The sequence below is a fragment of the Phyllostomus hastatus genome, unplaced genomic scaffold, assembly GCF_019186645.2.
Source record: "Phyllostomus hastatus isolate PE091 unplaced genomic scaffold, TTU_PhHast_1.1 phas_contig_37, whole genome shotgun sequence".
Lineage (NCBI taxonomy): Eukaryota > Metazoa > Chordata > Mammalia > Chiroptera > Phyllostomidae > Phyllostomus > Phyllostomus hastatus.
Window position 1 is genome coordinate 1632090 of NW_025333867.1, and position 21304 is coordinate 1653393.

A 21304-nucleotide genomic window follows, 5' to 3' on the forward strand; every position below is an offset into this window, starting at 1 on the left:
ACTCATCACCACATACTTCAGCACAAAAACCTTCAGGGATCAGAAATCTGCAATACACTTTCATTTTGAGTTGCATGAAACTTTTATTACTTGGCCTAAATCCAAGGAGGATTTTTGTATATACATAAATGCTCAGAGAACAAGGTATTTGGCCTCAGTATTGTTTGTAATTCCACCATCCAAAAAGCCCTTCCCAGAATCAACAACTGGCACATTCACAGTAGGTATTTAACAATCATTTTAATGTAGGGCAGGCTAAGTTAAAAGAATTCCATTTTCTTTAACAATCTACTGAAATTTTAAAGTTGTCTCCCTTGTGTTAAAAGGCACACAAGTGTGATAAATTGTATTTACCAAAATGAATTAACACAAAAGAGAAGCTCCATCCTCTTAGCCCACGTTGCATACACTGAAGTTTAGTCAGGAAGCTCTCCTTACTGCATTTGTTCGCAGACACACGTTTCGTAGAAATAGGGAAGTTTCATGTGTATGATCAACATGGCCTGCAGAAAATGGGTGATTGGGCAGATGTGTGGAGGACCTTTCAAATGCTTAGCTGTGCTTTCAATAGCTTAAAGCAGGCGAAAATCTAATTTGACACAGGGACTAGCATTTACCAGCACGTGTAATGTGAAAATACTAGCATTCCCTTGGGAAGAATTACAAATAATACTGGTAGTGAAGAAACCCTAAAATGTGAGAAGACAAAGTTAGACACCTAAATTCATTCTGAACCTCTGTCCACTCCAAATAACACCCTTTACATTTGGGAAATGCTGGTCTTCTACTCAGGCAGCTCTATCATTGCTCACAGGCTGCAGGCTGAATGTGCAGGTCCTGGGTCTGGTGGCAACAGTTCGTACAGGAAGTTCTACTCATCATTAAAGGCTAATTCCAGAGCATTGTAACCAAACTCAAACCCTCTTCTCACAACAACAGTTAACTGATGCACACACTTACTACACTTGAGGCACAACTTAACTTCTTACTTTTACCTCCTTTAACCCTCTAGCAATAGCCTAAGACATGTATTAATTGTTATTGGATACATGAGCTCCCGTTAGTTATAGCACAGATCTTCAATGTATTCTCCATACCCTTTTGTTAATGGTCCCCTACCATACAGATCCCATAGCCAAGTCCAAAGTCAGATCATAGTAACAAAGGGGATCAGAATATACTACTCCCAAATATGCTACTTTGGCATTTGGTATTTTGAACTGAGAGCAACTGAGAAATAGTAGATGCAGTAGGGGCTCTCTGCCCTGCTACTTTTTGCCTAAAAACCAGGTGTAGGGAGAAATCCGAGATGGTGGTGGAGTAGGTAGAAGCTACGTTAACCTCCTCCCTGAACCAAAATGAAATTACAACTAAATTATTAAAAAATCATCCTGAAAAACCAACTGAACACCAGATGGAGAGAAGCCTTATAACTAAGGACTTACGGAAGAAACCACATCGCCACAGTGAGACTGGTAGGAAGTGTGGAGGTGCAAGAGGGTTGGCTGGACTCCTACAGGCAGCAGCTGAAGTTCTGGAGAGCTATTTCAGTGGCTGAGACCTGAAAAGTGTGGGGTCTAAACCCTAAGCCAGGCTCCCCAGCCCAGAGCACCCAAACCAGGAAAGGAACCCAAAAAACATCTGACTGTGAAAAGTAGTGTGTTTTCTGTCTGCTAGAGAGAGATGACTAGAGATGCAGAGAACCTCTTTTGGGCCAACACACAAAATTTTGTTTGTAGCTACTTACCTTGGGCTCCTGCAGAGGGATAGCAGAACAGATTAGAGCCACATAAAGAAAGTCTGGGGTTGGTAGCTCTCAGGAGAGAGCTGAAGGGTTAGCTGCCAGGATCCCTGTGCTCAGTCATTCCCCATACTGTAGAAACCACCATTCTGGGGCAGAGTACTCCCTTCCATGCTGCATCAGCCTGAGGGAATGCAATAGCCCCACGCTGTGGAGCTTCAACCCAAATGCTGAAGGTTATAGCTGGAAGCACTTTCAGTGATTAAATCTAACAGAAAGGCTGCAAATGGTGAATCTCTGGAAGCTTTGACTTTGGCTCACTCTCACCCTGGCCAGGTGTTGGTGAAAGCCAGCTCTGGCATGCAGCTTGTAGTTTTTTTCTGCACACACCCAGGCCCGGCAGAAGGAGCTACAAGCTGTGGATCCTTGGTAGCTTCAAACAGGTTGCCCAGGGCCAGTCACAGGTAGTCTGACATAGGTTTGAACCAGAGTCATTGCAGATCTACCTAATACATAGAAAACAACAGAAAGAAGCAGCCAAAAAAGGGAAGACCAAGAAACAGGCCCCAAATGAAAGAACATGAGAATTTTCCAGAAGAAGAGCTAAATAAAATGAAGGCAAGCAATTTAACAGGTACAGAGTTTAAACTAATAATCATAAGGATACTCAACAGCATGAAAAAAGACATAGAAACCATATAGAAGTACCAGTCAGAAATAAAGAACTCAGCCCTGGCTAGTGTGGCTCAGTGGACTGTGTGCCGACCTTCGAAGCAAAGGGTCTCCAGTTTGATTCCCAGTCACGGCACATGCCTGGGTTGCAGGCCAGGTCCCCAGTAGGGGGTGCATGAGAGGCAACCACACACTGATGTTTCTCTCCCTATCTTTCTCCTTTCCTTTCCCTCTCTCTGAAAATAAATAAAATCTTTAAAAAAAAGAAATAAAGAATGCAATATTTGAAATAAATAATACACTGGAGGAATAAACAGTAGGTTGGATGAAGTAGTGGACTGAATCAGCAATTTGGAACACAAGGTAGAATAAAATACCCAACTGGAGCAGCAAAAAGAAAAAAGAATTTAAAAAAAAAGAGGAGTGTTTAAGGGACTTTTCAGAAGACATACATGTAATAACATTCACATTATGGGGATACCAGAGAGGAAGGGGGTAAGCAAGGTATAGAAAACCTATATGAAGAAAAAAATGACTGAAAACTTCCCTAACCTGGTGAAGGACAAAGACATACAAGTCCAGAAAGTACAGAGAGTCCCAAATAAGATGGACCCCAAGAGGCCCACACCAAGATACATCCTAATTAACATGGCAAAGGTTAAAGACAAGGAGAAAATTCTTAAAAGCTGCAAGAGAAAAGCAGTGAGTTACCTACAAGGGAGCTCCCATTAGACTATCACCTGATTTCTCAACAGAAACATTTCAGGCCAGAAGGGATTTGTTTGAAATATCCAAGGTGATGAAAAGCTAAAACCTACAACCAAGGCTATTCTACTCAGCAAGGCTATCATTTAAAGATGAAAGAGAAATAAAGAGCTTCCCAGACAGGAAAGACATAAAGGAGTTTGTGAAAACCAAACAAGCATTGCAACAGATATTAAAAGGCTTACTTTAAGAAGAAAAAGAAACAGAAAACAACAGAGGAAAACAGTTAAATATAAAACAGCAATAAATACATATCTATCAATAATGACTTTAAATATAAATGGATTATAAATAGTTGAATCAAAAGACACAGGGTAGCTGACTGGATAAGAAAACAAGACTCATACACCTTCTGTGTCCAAGAGACCCACCTAAGAACAAAAGATACACACATAGGAAAAGCAAAAGGATGGAAAAAGGTATTTCATGCATATAGAAAGAAAAAAAGAGCATGGTAACCATACTTACATATGACAAAACAGACTTTAAAACCAAGGCTGGAGCTTCTGGTCAAGATGGTGCCGTAGGTAGACATGGCTCGCTTCCTCAAACAACCAAATCAAAATGACAACTAATATATATAATAACCATCACTCAGAACCATCAGAAATCGGTTGAATGAAAGTTTGACAACTACGGAATTTAAGAAACCACATCTGAGACTGGTAGGAAGAGTGCAGATGTGGAACGGACTGGTCCTGCACACACATGTGGTAGACAAAAATTTGGGAGAGATATCTCAGGAGCGAGCAGGCCCAGCTCCACACCAGGCTCCCCAGTCCATTGTTCCAGTGCTAGGAAGATAAGTCCCCTCATATTCTGGCTGCACAAACCAGTGGGTGTAGGAGCCACAAGCAATTCCTCTTAAAGAACCCACACACAGACTCACCTACTCAGACTCACTCTCTTTGGGCTTGAGAGCCAAGGTAGAGGCTTGAAGGGCACTACTGGCATAGCGGGAGAGGCCGAAGTGTCTGGCATTGGGGTGAGCAGAGACCATTGTTCCTTTCTGAGCCCTTCCCACTCAGAGCCATGGAGCCAGGAGGCTGTGGCCATATCTGAGACTCCATCAACCTGATTAACATTGTTTAACCTGCCTTGGAGATCCTCAGAGACTCTGCACTGCACAACTTAAAGGCCTATCCAAGCTGCTTTTCCACATGAATGACTGGTCTTGGCTCCAGCTTCAGACTTCCTAAATCCTCTCAAACAAGCAACAGTTAGCCTTAGTGAGCTCTAGGCCCTGCATTAACACCAGCCAGATCAGTTTCACATCTTGGCTTTGCCTGGGAATTCCCAAGGCCAGCACAAGCAGCAGCCTTTCAGATTGCCTTATAGCTCAGGAAGGGCGGCCTCGGGCAAAACACAAGTGGGGGCTGACCTTGGCCAGCACCATCCAGGAAATCTCAGGGCCAGAGCACCCAGTGGACAGCTACAGACTACTTCGGAGCACCATCCCTGCACAGCTGATCGTCCATGGAGGGTGAATGTTGGTGATCAGTGGTTACAGCAAATCCATGCAGTTGACTGGCCAACATGGGAAATCCTTCCCATTTATCTGCCAATAGCTACAAAGGCTCAACTATAAGAGAAAGGTGTACTCAGCCCACATGAAGGGCACACCTTGAGTTCAGGGCTTGGGTGATAGGGGAAGCTGTTCCACTGGACCCTACAGACACCTAGTACATTAAGCCACACTACCAAGATACAGAGTCAAAGCAGCTCTACCTAATACATAGAAATAAACACAGGGAAACTGCCAAAATGAAGAGTCAAAGAAACATGGCCCAAATGAAAGAACAGATCAAAAATCCAGAAAAAGAACTAAATGTGATGGAAATATGCAATCTATCATATGCCGAGTTCAAAACACTGGTTATAAGGATGCTCAAGGAACTTAGTGAGGACCTCAGCAGCATAAAAAAGATCTGGTCAGAAAAGACCAGATCTGGTAACTCTTTTTTCTGAATGGAACCATGGAGGCTGCAGGAGAGAGGAAGAAGAAGAAGGTTCCTGCTGTGTCAGAAACCTTTAAGAAAAAGTGAAGGAATTTTGCAGAGCTGAAAATCAAGTGCCTGATTAAGAAGTTTGCCCAAAAGATGCTTCAAAAGGCAAGGAGGAAGCTTATCTGTGAAAAGCTAAGCGCTATCACAAGGAATATAAACAGATGCACAGAACTGAGATTCGAATGGCTAGAATGGCAAGAAAAGCTGGCAACTTCTATGTACCTGCAGAACCCAAATTGGCATTTGTCATCAGGATCAGAGGTGTCAATGGCTTGAGCCCAAAGGTCCAAAAGGTGCTGTAGCTCCTTTGCCTTTGCCAGATCTTCAATGGTACCTTCGTTAACTCAACAAGGCTTTGATTAACATGCTGAGGATTGTGGAACCATATATTGCATGGGGGTACCCTAACCTGAAGTCAGTAAATGAATTGATCTACAAGTGTGGTTATGGGAAAATCAACAAAAAATGAATTGTCCTGACAGATAACACATTGATTGCTCAATCTCTTGGTAAATATGGCATCATCTGCATGAAGGATCTGATTCATGAGATATACACTGTTGGAAAATGCTTCAAAGAAGCAAGCAACTTCCTGTGGCCCTTCAAATTATCTTCTCCATGAGGTGGAATGAAGAAAAAGACCACCCATTTTGTAGAAGGTGGAGATGCTGGTAACAGGGAGGACCAGATCAACAAGCTTATTAGAAGGATGAACTAAGATATCTGCCATGGTCATTTTTGTAATCTGGACAGTTAATAAACAGGAACTGCTTTAAAACTGGAAAAAAAAAGAAATGAAGGACTTATTGAAATAAAGAACAATTTACAGGGAAACAACAGTAGAGTGGATGAAGCCAAAAATCAAATCAAGGAACTGGAACATAAGAAAGCAAAACAACCAATCAGAAAAACATGAAGAAAAAGGAATACAAAAAAATGAGGGGTAGAAAAAGCAGCCTCTGGGACAACTTTAGGAGGTCCAACATTTGCCTCATAAAGATGCCAGAAGGAAGAGAGAAAGAGCAGAAAGTTGGAAATCTTTTTGAAAAAATAATGAAAGAAAACTTCCCTAATTTGGCAAAGGAAATAGATATGCAAGTCCAGGAAGCACAGAGTCCCAACAAAGTTGGACCTAAAGAGGACCACACCAAGACACATCATCATTAAAATGCCAAAAGTTACAGATAAAGAGAATCTTCCCAGGAGCAAGAGAAAAGCAGAGAGTTACCTACAAAGGAGTTCCTGTGAGACTATCAGCTGATTTCTCAAAAGAAACTTTGCAGGCAAGAATGGACTGGCCAGACATATTGAAAGAGATGAAAAGCAAGGACCTACAACCAAGATTACTCTATCCAGCAAAACCATTATTTAAAATGGGAGGGCAGATAAAGTGCTTCCCAGATAAGTTAAAGCTAAGGAATTCATCATCACCAAGCCCTTATTACATGAAATGTTAAAGGGACTTATTTAAGAAAATGAAGATCAAAACTATGAACAGTAAAATGACAACAAACTCACAACTATCAACAACTGAATCTAAAAAATAAAAACAGAAACAAACTAAGCAAACAACCAGAACAGGAACAGAATCATAGGCATAAGGATCATTTGGAGGGTTATCAGCTGGGAGGTGGGGGTGAGGGGAGACGGGAAAATGGTGCAGGGACCGAGAAGCATAATTGGTAGAAAACAAAATAGGGAGATGTTAAGAACAGTATAGGAAAGGAAGAAGCGGAAGAATTTAAATGCATGACCCATGAAGTACGGGAGGGGATTGTTGGAGAAGCGGGGGATACTAGGCAGATAGCAGCAAAGGGAAAAAAAACTGGGATAATTGTAACGGCATAATCAATAAAATATGCTTAAAAATAGAAAAATCCAAGGCTATAAATAGTAAGAGACAAACAAGAACACTAAATAATGATAAAGGGAACAACCCAACAAGAGTATATAATCCTAGTAAACATTTATGCACCCCATATAGGAGCATCTAAATATGTCAAGTAAATCTTGATAAACATAAAAGGAGAGACTGACAGAAATACAGTCATAATAGGGGATTTTAACCCCACTAACTAAAATAGGTGGCTCTTTCAGACTAAAAATCAACAAGGAGTGGTCTTAAGTGACACACTAGAGTAAAAGGGTTTAATTGATATTTTCAGAGCATTTCACCTCAAAGCATCAGAATATACGTTATTTTGAAGTGCACATAAAATGTTTTCTAGGCTAGACCACATATTAGGACAAAAAACAAATCTCAATAAATTTAAGAAGACTGAAATCATATCAGGCATCTTTGCCCACAATGCTATGAAACTAAATCACTCACAGGAAGAAAACTTAAAATACACAAAGACATGGAAGCTAAATAATATGTTGTTAAAGAACAAATTGGTTAACCATGAGATCAAGTAAGAAATCAAAAGATACCTTGAGACAACTGAAAATGAGAGCACAACTACCCCAAAATCTGTGGGACACAGAAAAGGCAGTTGTAGGAGGAAAATTCATAGCATTACAAGCCTGTCTCAAGAAATAAGAAAAAGCTCAAGTAAACAATCTAAGTTTACACTTAAAGGTACTTGAAAAAGAACAATAAAGAAAGACCTAAGTGAGTAAAAGGAAGGAAATAATAAAGATTAACTACTTTTTTTTAAATATGAAGATCTCAACATGGGATATAATTCTCTGGTAATATTTAATTGCTAGATTAGGGGAGAAGGAAAATATTTTAACACTGAAGATGTGCTTTCAGTATTATATCTCATAAGCAAAATTTAGTCCTCACTAATGAACACATCCAACTCCTGGGCCCCAGCACTCCATGATGGCCCCACCCCCATGCCACCTTCCACTCTCTAGGCTCCTATGGCACTTTATTTCTAGCATTTCTGCTCATCCCCTTAGTACTGTCTTGTATGCTATAATTTCTATACAGGTCTTCTAGGTTCTTCCTCTTTCCAAGACAAGAACCTGGCCCCTGATCATCTTTACTTCCCCACAGACCATAGTACACTTTGAATATAGTAGGTACTTGTGTTACTACTGCTGAACTGAAATCTTTTATTTCATTAGAAAACAAGGGAACAAAAACTCCCATAATGACCAGGGACCCAATGGCAAATGTAAGATTTCTATTGCAATAGGAATAAAAATTCAATTAATTTCACCGGAAGAATTATATACATCAATAGACTAAACTGATAGTCATTAATTTGTTATTTTTTCAATCACAGTTGACAGCCAATACTATAGCAATTTCAGGTGGACAGTACAGTGGCTAGACATTTAAATAATTTATGAAGTGATTCATAAGTCCAGTTAAGTCACTGATTTTTTTAACTACCAAGCAATTTCAGATATTTGTATTTTTCACTTATTAACTACATGTTTATATCTTTTCTTCAGTATTCATTTAAGAGTCATTATAGCAAATTATTATTAGTTCTGGAAATAATTTACATCTATCAGCAATTACTAACATTATATTTCAACATTTGCTATGTTAGGCATATAAGGTATTTGAACACAATTGATCTACTCCTACAACAACATTAAGTATGTAGAGGGAAGTTACTTCTGAATATATTAGACAGAAAAATAATCTGGTTGTGTTAAGTGTTTGCAAAGTAGATTAATCAGAAAAGTGTTTACTTATTGTCACAAAAATTTTGGTAATATGAAATGTTCTCAGTACTTTTGATATTACTTACAAATGAAATCTATTGGCTTGTATAAAATATTATCACTATGTAAATACTAAATTTCACCTTTCTGAGGGCAACTATGTCAACAAAACAGTATCTACTTGAAAAGAATGTCTACTTGAAGTGTAGTCAAAATCTCTTTCTCCCTCAGTACAGAAGGAAAGCCAACTTCCAGTATACAGATGTTGAGGTTTTAACAAATAAGAGTGGTCTTAATAGATAATGTCTCTGAGTTCAAAATATTATTTTAAAAATTAACTTTAGATAAAATTTTCTGAAATTAAAGTCTTAATTTTTGGCACATTTTAAGTGGCTCATAGCTCAAACTAACCCTATAAGATAAGCCGATTTAGTTACACAGGGCTTCATTTCAAAAGCAATTTATTTGAATGTCTCATCTGAATGTTATTTTGTTTAAAACAGTCTGCCGTAATAGCCCCTTTAAAAAAGTCTCTAAGGTACAGAACTGGAAAGCTTCAAACTGGAGTGGATCCGAGGTCCTTAAGGGTCAGTCTTTCCATGTTAACCTCTAAGGGTGAAGCTTTCGCCTTCTACTCAGGCTAGATCTGATCTGGAAATATAACTTTACATCTAGTCTGTTTAAATGTATCAAAACTTTGAGTGAAATTAAGTACTACTTATGGAAGACTGACTAAAAGGCAAGATTTCTGACTATTCCTCTGAATTCTCTAAATCCTGTTTGTGGGTTGCACCAGGGACCTGCAATCTTGGTCTCTTGCAGAACTGCTTAATTCACCTGGCTTGTTATTGTCTTAGACAACATTGTGAGATTCCAGGAGAAATTGCACTTTGAGACTGGTTGTATTTATGCCAAGGATATTGCCCTTCATACAAAGAGCCACAGAAGAACTTCCTTGGGTTTTAGTACCATGTTGTGCTTCTGAGCAACTGGATGCTTTTATATTATGGATACTGTGACTCATATAACTAGTCATGTCCTCTCTCTGCATAAGCTACTGGGAAGCTCAACCCTAGACCTGAGGCTGTTAGTGCCAAATGTCTTCTCTTTTAAAAAAAATTTATTTATTGATTTTAGAGAGAGAGGGGGAGAAGACAGAATCATCAATGAGAGAGAGAGAGAGAGAGAGAGAGAGAGAGAGAGAGAGAGAGAGAGAGAGAGAGAGAGAGAGAGAGAGAGAGAATATGAGAATTTGCTGTTCTACAACCTTGGCATATTACGATGAACCAACTGAGCTACCTGGCCAGGGTCCTGTCTTCTAAGTATTCAGTTTGCTTGCTAACCTCATTACAGGATGGACTCATTTTGCTTTTTCTATCCTTATTTTCCTGATTTTCTCACTTAAAAAAATACATAATCCTGATTCACTGGTTAAAAACATTAAAATAGGTTAAGAATAAAATTAAATGTAGCTTGTTTTCAGTTGATTTGAGAAAGTATGGGGTTCCAAAATTTCTTATTCATTGAGAATTTGGAACAACAGTGCTAAAAGATAGTAAGGTTCTCAGGCCAGGTCAAGAAAATTTAATTTAATCGCAATAAAGCAAAATGATAGTGTTAAAGAGAAGTTACTGTCATTCCAGACAAATTCTGTAGGGCAATTCTATATTCATTTAAAAAAGAAATTTACCTTATTCGAGGATTTGTGTGTCAAAAGACATTATTGATTACCCAAACTCATATAGGCATAAGATACTAAATTCATGAATTTGAGTAAGAGAATAATCTGTATTTTGTTCAGTCAAATTGACTTGCTCCTTTCCCTGTCCTTATATAAACAAATAACTAATTTAATTCAGAGTAGCAAAGTGAATAGAGATCTTTGAAGAACAATAAAATATAAATGCAAATTTTGACTCAGGGTCAATTCTTAATATTTCTAGCAGCAGAAAACTAATCTATTTGAATACTTAAATTACAAGCAAATTAACAAATTTCATATGTAAACTTAATAATGTCTTGGACATAGTTGTTCACAATAGTTATTCACAGTCCCAGACTATGTCTTATATTTATTGGACTCTTATTCAGCATTTATTCTTTTCAATTCTACCTACCCAAATTTGCTTGACAATGCTTCTAAAAGAAAAATTCTGCTTAGTTAACCCTTTGTGCTATTTTCAATTTTTTTTCTTTTTTATTAAATTTATTGCAGTGATAGTAGTTAACAAAATTATACAGGTTTCAGGTGCACAATTCCACAACACATCATCTATACACTGTATTGGGTGTTCACCATCCCAAGTCAAGTCTCCTTTCATCACCACTTATCTCCCCATACTCTTCTCTCCTCCCTCTGCCCCTTCCCTACCGTGCTACTTTTAAACGCCTGACTTCCGAGAGTGGCACAATCAGATTTGGGATTTAGAAAAACTATTCCTCTGAATCACCTTTAGGTAGTCAATTCAGCTCTGTCAAAGCTAGCCTTACCTGTATTCTACTGCTGTAAACCTTTTATTAGGACACAGTGACCTTTCCCAGGCTTTCTGTTCATCTTCTGAATATTTTTCCCATCTTTCCTTTCTCTTCCCTTACTACTTTGCAGATATATTATTGTTCACTAACACCAATCTTGCCCCTCTGCTGACATTTTGGAAAATGGCAAGTATCCAAGATAATTTATTTCCAATTTATAAGACTGAACCCTTTGAGATAATATTGCCTTAGGATATAAATACACAATACAAAATATTTGCTTATGAAACCTAAAACAAAATATCAGTTGGGAGCAATATCTATTAAAATATACCTGTGAAATGACAGTTTTAACTACCTGTTTTTTCCTCTGTCTTAAAAAAAATGGTGAACACACAAAGGGATTAACTACCTGGGGAGGAGATGAGTTCCGAAGTCAAGACATCCTGGGGAAAGAATTCAGGAGCTTCTACCCCCAATAGCCAGGATTGTATGCCCACAGTAGTGGTATTCAATGTGGGCTTTAGCTATGTGAGCAAGGCTAGGGAAAGGAAGAACTTTCAGGAAAACAAAAATAATGATCTGGGAATTAAAACTGCTGAGTCCAAACTCTGACCTGCACTTTGCAGCTGAGGGGCAGGGAGTATAGGAGATCCCACGTGATGCAGCAATGGCTCCATAGAGGGGTTTTCATAAACAGCTGACTTGCACAAACATGACAGGACACCAGAACTTGCTAGTCTTTCTTGTGTACAAAAGCCCTCCCAAAGATACAGAGCTGCATCTTCCTGTGGAGGCAGGTGGAGGCGGAGAGGGCTACCTGCCTCCAGTCAACACAGAATATGAGGGGAAGTGCTGGTGTTGGAGGACTTTGGTGTCAACGCTGCTCCACACTAGCTACATGGTTTTAGGTTTGCCACTTTAATTCCAAGAGCGGTAGCTTCCTCATTTGCAAAATGGGGGAGATTAAAAGTACCTGCTTCACAGAGTTTTTATGATTAAATGAGCTAATGAAAGGAAAAGTCCTAACATATCTGGCCTATGGGAGATGCTAAAGTAAAAAAAAAAGCGATTATTATTATTACTATTATTTGTTAAATGGAGTCTTAATACCTATTTCATAGTGATTTATCTTAAATTAGGTATTGTATATTAAAGTATATAATATATAGTTCTTCATAAACAGCATGTGACCAATGTTAATTTACTCCAGAGCCTCCCTTTCTTCTCCCTCCCCCAAACACTGGGGGATCTTTGTGAGTGTGGAACACGTATCCCTAAAACAGTAAACAGCCTCTGTGTCAAGGACAGATTTTATTAACATTATGATAGTTTTCATCACAATTTGAATGAAGCCAATTCTCCAATATTTTTGATGCCTGGAATGAAAGTAATTTAGCCTCAGCAGAGTGCAGAATTTACTGTAACAAAGGTATCTGTGAGACCATTACCTCCAGTGGATTTAGTAATAAAAAGTATTAGAAGACTTTTGTTGTAACACAATCTTACTAGAAGGAAAACTCCATAAATGAAACTCTGATAAATTTGTACATCAGGGCCTAGCACAGTGCCTGGTATATAGCCCAATAAATATCTGTCAATTGAATATGGCTCACAGGCGTATGTTATATATCAATGTCTTTGTCAAAAAGTCACTGTCCACAGGATCAAAGAGAAGAAATACGCACTGGAGACAACTGGCAGCCATTATATTGGTGGTGGCAACGGACACAATGTAGAATAATGGTGTGTGACACTGGTCTGACTTGGGATACAGGTTTCCCCTGCTATTCAAGTGTGGAGCATTCCTATGAAACCTCTCATAAGCTGAAATGTCATAAAGCAAAGAAGTAATTACTATAAATTTATGTGGAAAAGATCTTGAGCATTCCCAGACCCAAAGTTCAAAGTATGCTCAAGGTCTTTATTTCATTTATCATGGTTGAAATGCTTAATTACATCCAGCTTTATCCTAAGTGTAACACCCTTACAAGATTTCAGGGTTTTCTGATACCTTAGGACACACCTTGCTAACAGATGCACAGAGTTAATTGAGATAAAACCCAGATGCTCAGAGACACAGTTCAAAGCTCTGGAGGTACCACTCCCACTGCTCAGGATCCACACTGCCTTTCTAAAGGCTGTTCTAACACAAATGCTGAACACTGTTTTTGCTTCCCCCCTTTTCTTTTTGTAAAGTGAAAATTCTCTTCAATTTCTCTGGCCAGTGAAAACAGGTACCAATGTAGTTCTTTAGTAGCAACAAAGTGGCATAATGTGAACTTTCGAGAAGCAGGGGATACCTATATTGGAGATTCTAATAGAGCCCTTCATCTTTAGCAAAGTCATAAAATAAGGTTATTTACCTTCAAATAAAACAAACACAAATACTCCCAACCATATTCCCGCTATCCTAATTTATAAGAGCATTACAGATTACAAAGCCATCACATGCAAATTCTCTCTTTAAAAAATTTTCTGGCTTGCTTGTCCCTACTATAGGTAAAGCCAGTGGGTGATTAAAAAACATGAATATGACAGGATTTCTATTCTTAAAATACTCATAATATAGTAGGGACCAGCAAACCCTTCAAGGGAAAACTTGGCTTAGTCTGTCTGTCTATCTGGTCTGCCCACACTTGACCACTGTGGGACACCTGGTCACTGGGACACTGAGGCAGACATTCAGGACCAGAGATCTGTGTGGCTATGCAGAATGCTGGTTTCTCCTCCACTGTCCACAGTTCTCATTCTCTTGTACGTGTTATAGACTTAGGGAACAGAAAAGAAATCAACCAGATTCTTTTTTCTTAGGTTCCAATATTCTGAACAATCGTGTCTTCAGGCTGGCAAGTGAAAATACCAAGGAACTACAAAACGAAAACAGGCTACACTGAAAGGTAATAACTCTTTCCTCCATTCTTAAAAAAGAGAAATGTGGAGGACACAGTAAAAGTAAACATTGTATTCCCTCCTATTCCCCAAGGTTAGAAGGATGCAGGGAAACAATCCCCTGGGGTAATCACATGCCTGAAATGTATTAAGTTTTTCAAGTGACTGTGGATTAAGTTAATTACTATGGAAATAATACTATTTCCAGTAGATGATTGTACATGTTAGTAGTACTAGTTATAAAAAAAAAAGTAGTGTTTTTTTGCATTTTGCTTATTTTTAATTAATTAACGGAAAGAGGCTTATTTTTCTCTACATTACCTTATGCACTAGTTCTTCTGACATCTGAAAATTCTTTTCAATAAAAGAAATATGTAAAAAGGAAGAAAGAAAAATTAGGGCCCAGACAGTCCCTAAACATGGTCACCCCTGGTATTACACCAAAATCTTTTCACTTACACTTGTTAGTAAGTGGTTACCAATATACAGAGCATTCACTCATGCAACATTTCTTATGCTTTTATAGTGTATTATCACTGACAGAACAAAATTGGTTCAAACATAGTGCCTACTGACTGGGGATGACAATCTAGTAAAAAAGGGGCAAGAGTGATGGGAGAATTGACATGGCAGGACAATACACAGGGCACCTGGAAAACAAGGGAGGGGCCACAATAAATATAATCTATAAATTCACCCCATGCTGGTGCACCCACTCTTGCCTGGCTTGGTGCTAGGGTGATCATGGTGCATAAAAACACACACCATTCTTGACCTCATAGAGCCTCCAGTCAGATTAGTGGAGTTGGTTTATTAGTTGAATTTTGAAAGACAATTAGGAATTTGCTGTATAAAGGGAGGAAAGTGTGTTTCAGACAAAGGAATCAATATGTGACCACATGAAGGCCTAAAACCATGTGGCACCATTGGAAAATGGGAGGTTGATCTGGCTGAAGTGAAAGATAGATGGGAAGAGAAGAGGCATAACAAGAACAATGGCATGGAAGCTAAGAAGGAATTTTATTTCAAAAGCCATGTAGAGCCTCTCATGTATTTTTTCTAATCCTCACAGGAAGACATTTTTTCCCCTCTGCTTTTAGAAAGAGAAGAAGGGGTGGGGGCAAGGGGAGAGAGAAAGAAAGAGAGAGAGAGAGACAGACAGACTTTGATTGTCTCTCATAGGCTCCCTGACCGGTCACTGAACCTACAACCTAGGTATGTGCCCTGACCAGGAACAGAACCCGCAACCTTTAGGTGTATGGGATGAAGCTCCAACCATTTGAGCTGCACCGGCCAAGGTGAGTCTCTGATGCATTTAAGCAAGGGGAGCAGAGTGGCTGGGTGAGAGCACACACATTGTGATGTCAAAGTCTTGGGGTCAAATATTGGCTCTGTTCCATATAAAGATTTCAAATTGTACTTCTTCTCCACAGATATCACCCACACTTAGCCCGGTGCGCAGTTTAGTAAGTCAGCTACCTGCATTTTAGAAGCTTTATGGTGAGAACATGATACGGAGAGGACTGGCAGGCGATCTCAGAAACAACTACCTGGGAGAGGGGTATCGGTGGTCTGGGAGGGGTGTGGGGGAAATGGGTGAAGAGATGAGAGGATTACAAATAAGTAATTACAGAACAGCCAGGGGGATGTAAAGTACAGTATAGGAAATGGAGTAGCTAAAGAACTTACGTGCATGACCCATGGACATAAATAATGGTGGGGGTACTGCATGAGGGAGTGGGGGATGCTGGGCAGAGGAAGGCAAAGGGGGAAAATCAGGACAACTGTAAATAGCATAATCAATAAAATACATTAAAAAAAGAAAAAAAAAGAACCCATGGATTATAATAAAATTACAAGGAAATTACAAAGAGGGAAAAGAGGAAGGACCAACCACAGAAACCTGGGGATTATGGATATACCTTTAGGTATACTGTTATAGTCTCTCTTTCAGAGGCAGGGAAGGAGACCTGCCTAAACCAGGTGCTGAGACCGAACACTGCAGTCAGGATTCTGGGGCCTAGAGTGGGCAGAGCCTGTGAGCAACATCCCTTCCAGAAGGCTGCCTGACCAGAGTCTGCTCTAATATAGTCATATATCCATCATGAAATTCCTTTCGTTAGAGTTTCAAGTTTCAGGCTAAAGCATTAAATTGCCAACTTAAGCTGTGCTTATTACTTCAAAATCTTCACAAGTTTAGCAGTCTACTGCGGTGGTGGGATCTTTTCATCCTTAGTCTGGTAAGGATAGGAGAAGAACGCTAACCTCTAGTACACAGTGAGTGCTCAATAGAGACTATGTCGAATGAATGAATAAGAAGACAAGTGAACCAGGATAAAGGATCAATGGCTTTTTCTGACTCCAGTCTGGATGCAGTGAATAACTTCCTCAATTAATTTAGCTTTGTGTTTAGTAGCAGGAAAGGGGAATTTTAGATAAGAGATGCTTCTGCCCATAGACATGATTTCTGGTTAAAACAATATCATTCTTAGGGATGAAAATTGAAAAGGGATAATTATATAGGGAAAATATTTATATTTATTCTCAAAATGTGGCCAGGCAGAAAGAAATGTGTGAAGACATTAAATGAATAATTGTGCTATAGAGTAATATTTGTAATTATAATGAATTGATGAGTAATTTTAAATAAACTAGGCCAAGGAGAAATACACTTTTTAAATACACTACTTTTAAAATTGCCCTAGGCACAAAAGAATACGTCTAAGGTGAACAGATGCATTACTGACTACTAATGAGGGTTGCAGCCATCTATTAAAACAATTACTCTGAGAATAGACACGTTCAATTAACTGAACACTTATGAACACTAACTAGCAAATTAAGATTAATATAAGAAAGGTACATAACTAGAGAAAGAAACGTGAGATAAGCATATGAAGACTACTGCAGATTATATTAACCCCTAGGGCCAAAGAGTGCTCTAAAATTGTGCCTGAAATGTTCAGATGCTCTTCTGAGGCTACATCACTGCACACAGAGGTGCTCACAGAAAATGTCTTCTTTGGCCCTGACCTGTGTAGCTCAGTTAGCTGGGCGTTGTCCCACAAAGTGAAAGGTCACCAGTTTTATTCCTGGTCAGGTCAGGGCACATGCCTCGGTTGTAGGTTCAGTCCCTGGTCGGGCCACGTAGAAGAGGCAACAGATAAGTTTCTCTCATACATTGATGTTTTTTTCCCTTTATTTCCCCCCCCCTTTGCCTCTCTCTAAAAATAAATAAATAAAATCTTAAAAAATAATAAAGAAAATGTCTTTGTACTAAGTTGGCACTGTCCCTGATACGTGATTTTTCATTTGGAACACTCCCCTGCACCCTTTCTAATTATATTCTGCTAAATTTGAGCCATTCTCTCTACTCCAGCATATTCAATCGATCACCAAGACCAGCTAATTCTATTTCTCAATTTAGCTCTCCATTACTATCACCATTGCTTCAGTCAGGACTTCATCATCTTTTGACTGAACTAAACTAATGCAATTATCTCTTGACTGGCCTCCGGTCTTTAGTTTCTTTCTTTTTTTGGAGGGGGGGTGATCTAACTAAAAGCTAGAGCACCCTGAATGGCTCTGCACTGCCTAGGAACACGTGCCAGCATCTTGGCGTGGCATACAAGGCTCTCTGTCATCTCTGTACTCTTGTCTTCTGCCACTATCTGTCATCGTTGACACCAAACTACCAAAACTGCTGGCAGTTCCTTATACCCAACAACAACAACAACTACTGTTTTGTTTTTTTTTTAATCTGTTCCCTCTGCTTCTGCCTTCCTTCAGTAGCAAAACTCTGATTCTTTACAGCTCAGGCCAGCCACCATTGCTTTCTTAGACTCAATCCCCTTCCAGGGTAAGATCTGTTACCCTTTCTATTTGTTCCTACAATGTGCTGTTCAATTCTGTCAGTACATTGCCACCACAGTGTTACAAAATACTTATTTATTCGATATTTATTTATTTCTCAGTGAGTGTATTACTTTATGCACTGAACTGCAAACCCCTCTTGGGCAAAGGTCATATTCTACTTATCTCTGTATTTCTAGCATGGAGTGAAGTGTTTGGCACATGGCAGGTACTCAACAATGTGCTCAATAAGAGCGGATACCAACCTCATCATATCAAAAATATATATTACAGTGATAGTGTTCTTTGGATTGCTAATACCTGGCATAGAATGTGGTTTGACAAGTTTAACTGAGTTGGTTAAATGACTGCTAGGTACTGCTAATTTAAAAAATTTGGCAGTTGGGCTAACTGGTATTAGAGATAACTATGTAGCTACTAATTTACTTGTATCAACTGAAATACAGAAGTAATTTTGGAGTATCTACTGTGTGCCAAATATTCTACCAGAAAGTTCTGTAACTTTAGAATTGTCAATCTATAGATGACATACCAGGGAGTAAATGATTTATACCTAGGTTACAGAGCCAGTAGCTAGTTAACTTCAAATCTGAAGTAAGGTTTCTTTAAAAAAAATTTTATTATTTTTACCCTTACCCGAGGGCATGCTTATTGATTTTTAGAGAGTGAAGAAGGGAGGGAGGGAGAAAGGGAGAAAAACATCGATGTGAGAAACATTGATTGGTTGCGTCTTGAACGTGCCCAAACTGGGGACCAAACCCACAATCTGGGTATGTGCCCTGACCAGGAATCCAACACAAGACCTTTCAGTTTATGGGATGATGCTCTAATCAACCGAGCCACCCCAGCCAGGGCCTGAACTAAGGTTTCTTAATTAAAATGCCAGAGATCTTTCTAAATCATGATTATCTTTCTCATGATTCTCATTCATAATACTGAAAACAATAGAAATAAGGGGGAAAAAAGGAGGATGTTTTAGCATGAAGTCACTGAGACTTGGTCATAAAAGATAATTTCTGTGAGCTTTTTTAAAATAAAATTTTAAAAAGATTTTATTTATTTATTTTTAGACAGGGGAAGGGAGGGAGAAAGAGAGGGAGAGAAACATCAATGTGTGGTTGCCCACCCCCCACACCTTGGAGGACTGGTCTGTAACCCAGGCCTGTGCCCTGACTGGGAATCCAACTGGCAACCTTTTGGTTCACAGGCCAGCACTCAATCCACTGGGCCATACCAGCAAGGGCAGGGCAGCTTTTTAAAAAAAATATCTGAGTTAAAAAACTATTATACTTTCAAATACAATTCCAATAAAGAGTGGTTATGAAGCCACACAGATAATCAAGATGTCATGATGATACATTATTAAGTCAAAACTGACAATTTTAAATCTGCTTCTTAAAGCAGGGGTGGTAGAGACCAACTAAAGAAGGCATTTGTATTTACAAACCCAGACAAAAGCCAGGAGAACCCACTGGCTTAATTTAGCTGAATCTTGCTAAATCTAGAAATTCACAGCTTGGTTTTATTTAGTAATTAAATGTATCCAGTTTTATTACTTAATTTGATTTCTGAAGGTCAGAATTTTCCTAAATTGGGTAGGCATCAGTTAATTGATAAAATAAATGCTAAGACATGTAAAAATCTAATACTTGACCCCTTTCCTGACAGAGAGTAGGATTCAGGGTCAGGAAGGGGTTCACAAAAGAGCAGTAATAGGATACGACTTAACATAACAAAGCATGCATATGACTACTGTCGTGAGTCATCAAGAGGCAGTCAATTTTCTATGGTGCTCATTATAGTAATTTTCAAATAGAATGTTTTGTAAGTGTACTGTGCATTAAGAGGAAAATAATTACCCTACTGCAACATGGAATAATTTAAAGATACTTTAAGAAAGACCAATATATTTATAACTGAATTTGGTAGTAACTTTACTCTCTACTTTCTTATATTTGCGGCATTTATTTTCTCTTTGCTCTGATTCTCTCGTTTCTGCAACCCGGGCATGTGCCAACTGGGAATCGAACCAGCGCCCCTTTAGCTTGCAGGCTGGCACTCAATCCACTGAGCCACACCAGTTAGGGCTTATTTTTTAATTATAACAATTACTTCATTGTATTGTATTTTATTTTATGTATTCTTGTAAGTTTTTAAAATGCCTTAGAGACCAAGGTAAAATAAAAATAGAGTAAGGGCAAATTGAAAATTCAGAGAAAATAAACTCAATAAATCAGCAAAGACACACTGCTTTAATAATAATAATTATTATTACTTTAAATCCTCACCTGAGATTATGCTCATTGATTTTAGAGAGAAAAGGAGGCAGAGCGGGAGAGAGAGAAACATCTTTCCGAGAGGGAAACATTGACCGGTTGCCTCTCATAGACTCCCAGACTGGGGATAGAACCTGCAACCAGGTATGTGCCCTGACTGGGGATGAAATCTGCAACCTTTTGGTGCATGGAACCAAACTCTGAACAACTGAGCCACTCGGCCAGGGCTCTAATTATTTAACACTTCCCTCTATTGTCAAGAGTAAAAAATGTTATTTCCCCCCAACAAATTTACAATGCTGAATATCTTAAATGTTTTCTTCTCTAAGTTAACTCTACATTTTTTACTTATTTTTCAAAACCACTATTTTTCAACATGACAAGTTAGTAACCAATTTTTTTGAAATTTTGAGCGTATTTACTGATAATGAATAATCCATCTTTCAAAAGTCTGAGCAATTGTTTTCCTTTGACACAAATTGCTTCTAGTTGCTGTGGGGCTAGGTAGGAAGGGACCAGGTGACAGCAGTTCTAAGAGTGCCACAGGCTATATATAAGCTCAGTAGAATAAATTCAGAAAAACTTAAGACACAATTTGAGAAGAACTTAGAAAATTAACAGTAGTCTTTTTCTCTTTTATTCCTCTTCTTCTTTGTGTTCTTGTATAGACTGCAATAACAAAGTTAAAGAAAGCAGTTTTCATGGAGAGGTACGATCTGTTCAATGTTTTATGGTGAGCAAAACTCTTATTTGGCTGCCAATAACAGAATTTTATGGCTTCTTTGATTCCTTGTAACATATGCAGGCATTTCAAGGCTTAAAAAGGGGGAGAAGTTTTTACTGGTTGTGGGAGTGGGAAATGCCTAATCATCTTGTTAACAATACCTGGGAACAAAATGCAACATTTTATGCTCAGCAACCTATAGCTGTCCCAGGTGATATGTAGCTTAAATTGAGTCAAGGGATAAAAGATG

The 21304-nt window shown here is 38.7% G+C and overlaps 1 protein-coding gene and 1 pseudogene across 3 annotated transcripts in view; one reads left to right on the forward strand and one right to left on the reverse strand.

Moving 5' to 3' along the window:
- The window catches only part of LYRM4 (LYR motif containing 4), a 164200-nt gene that overhangs the window by 135224 nt on the left and 7672 nt on the right, over positions 1-21304 (reverse strand). The window lies entirely within an intron of this gene.
- On the forward strand, positions 5146-5902 carry LOC123820756 (annotated as a pseudogene).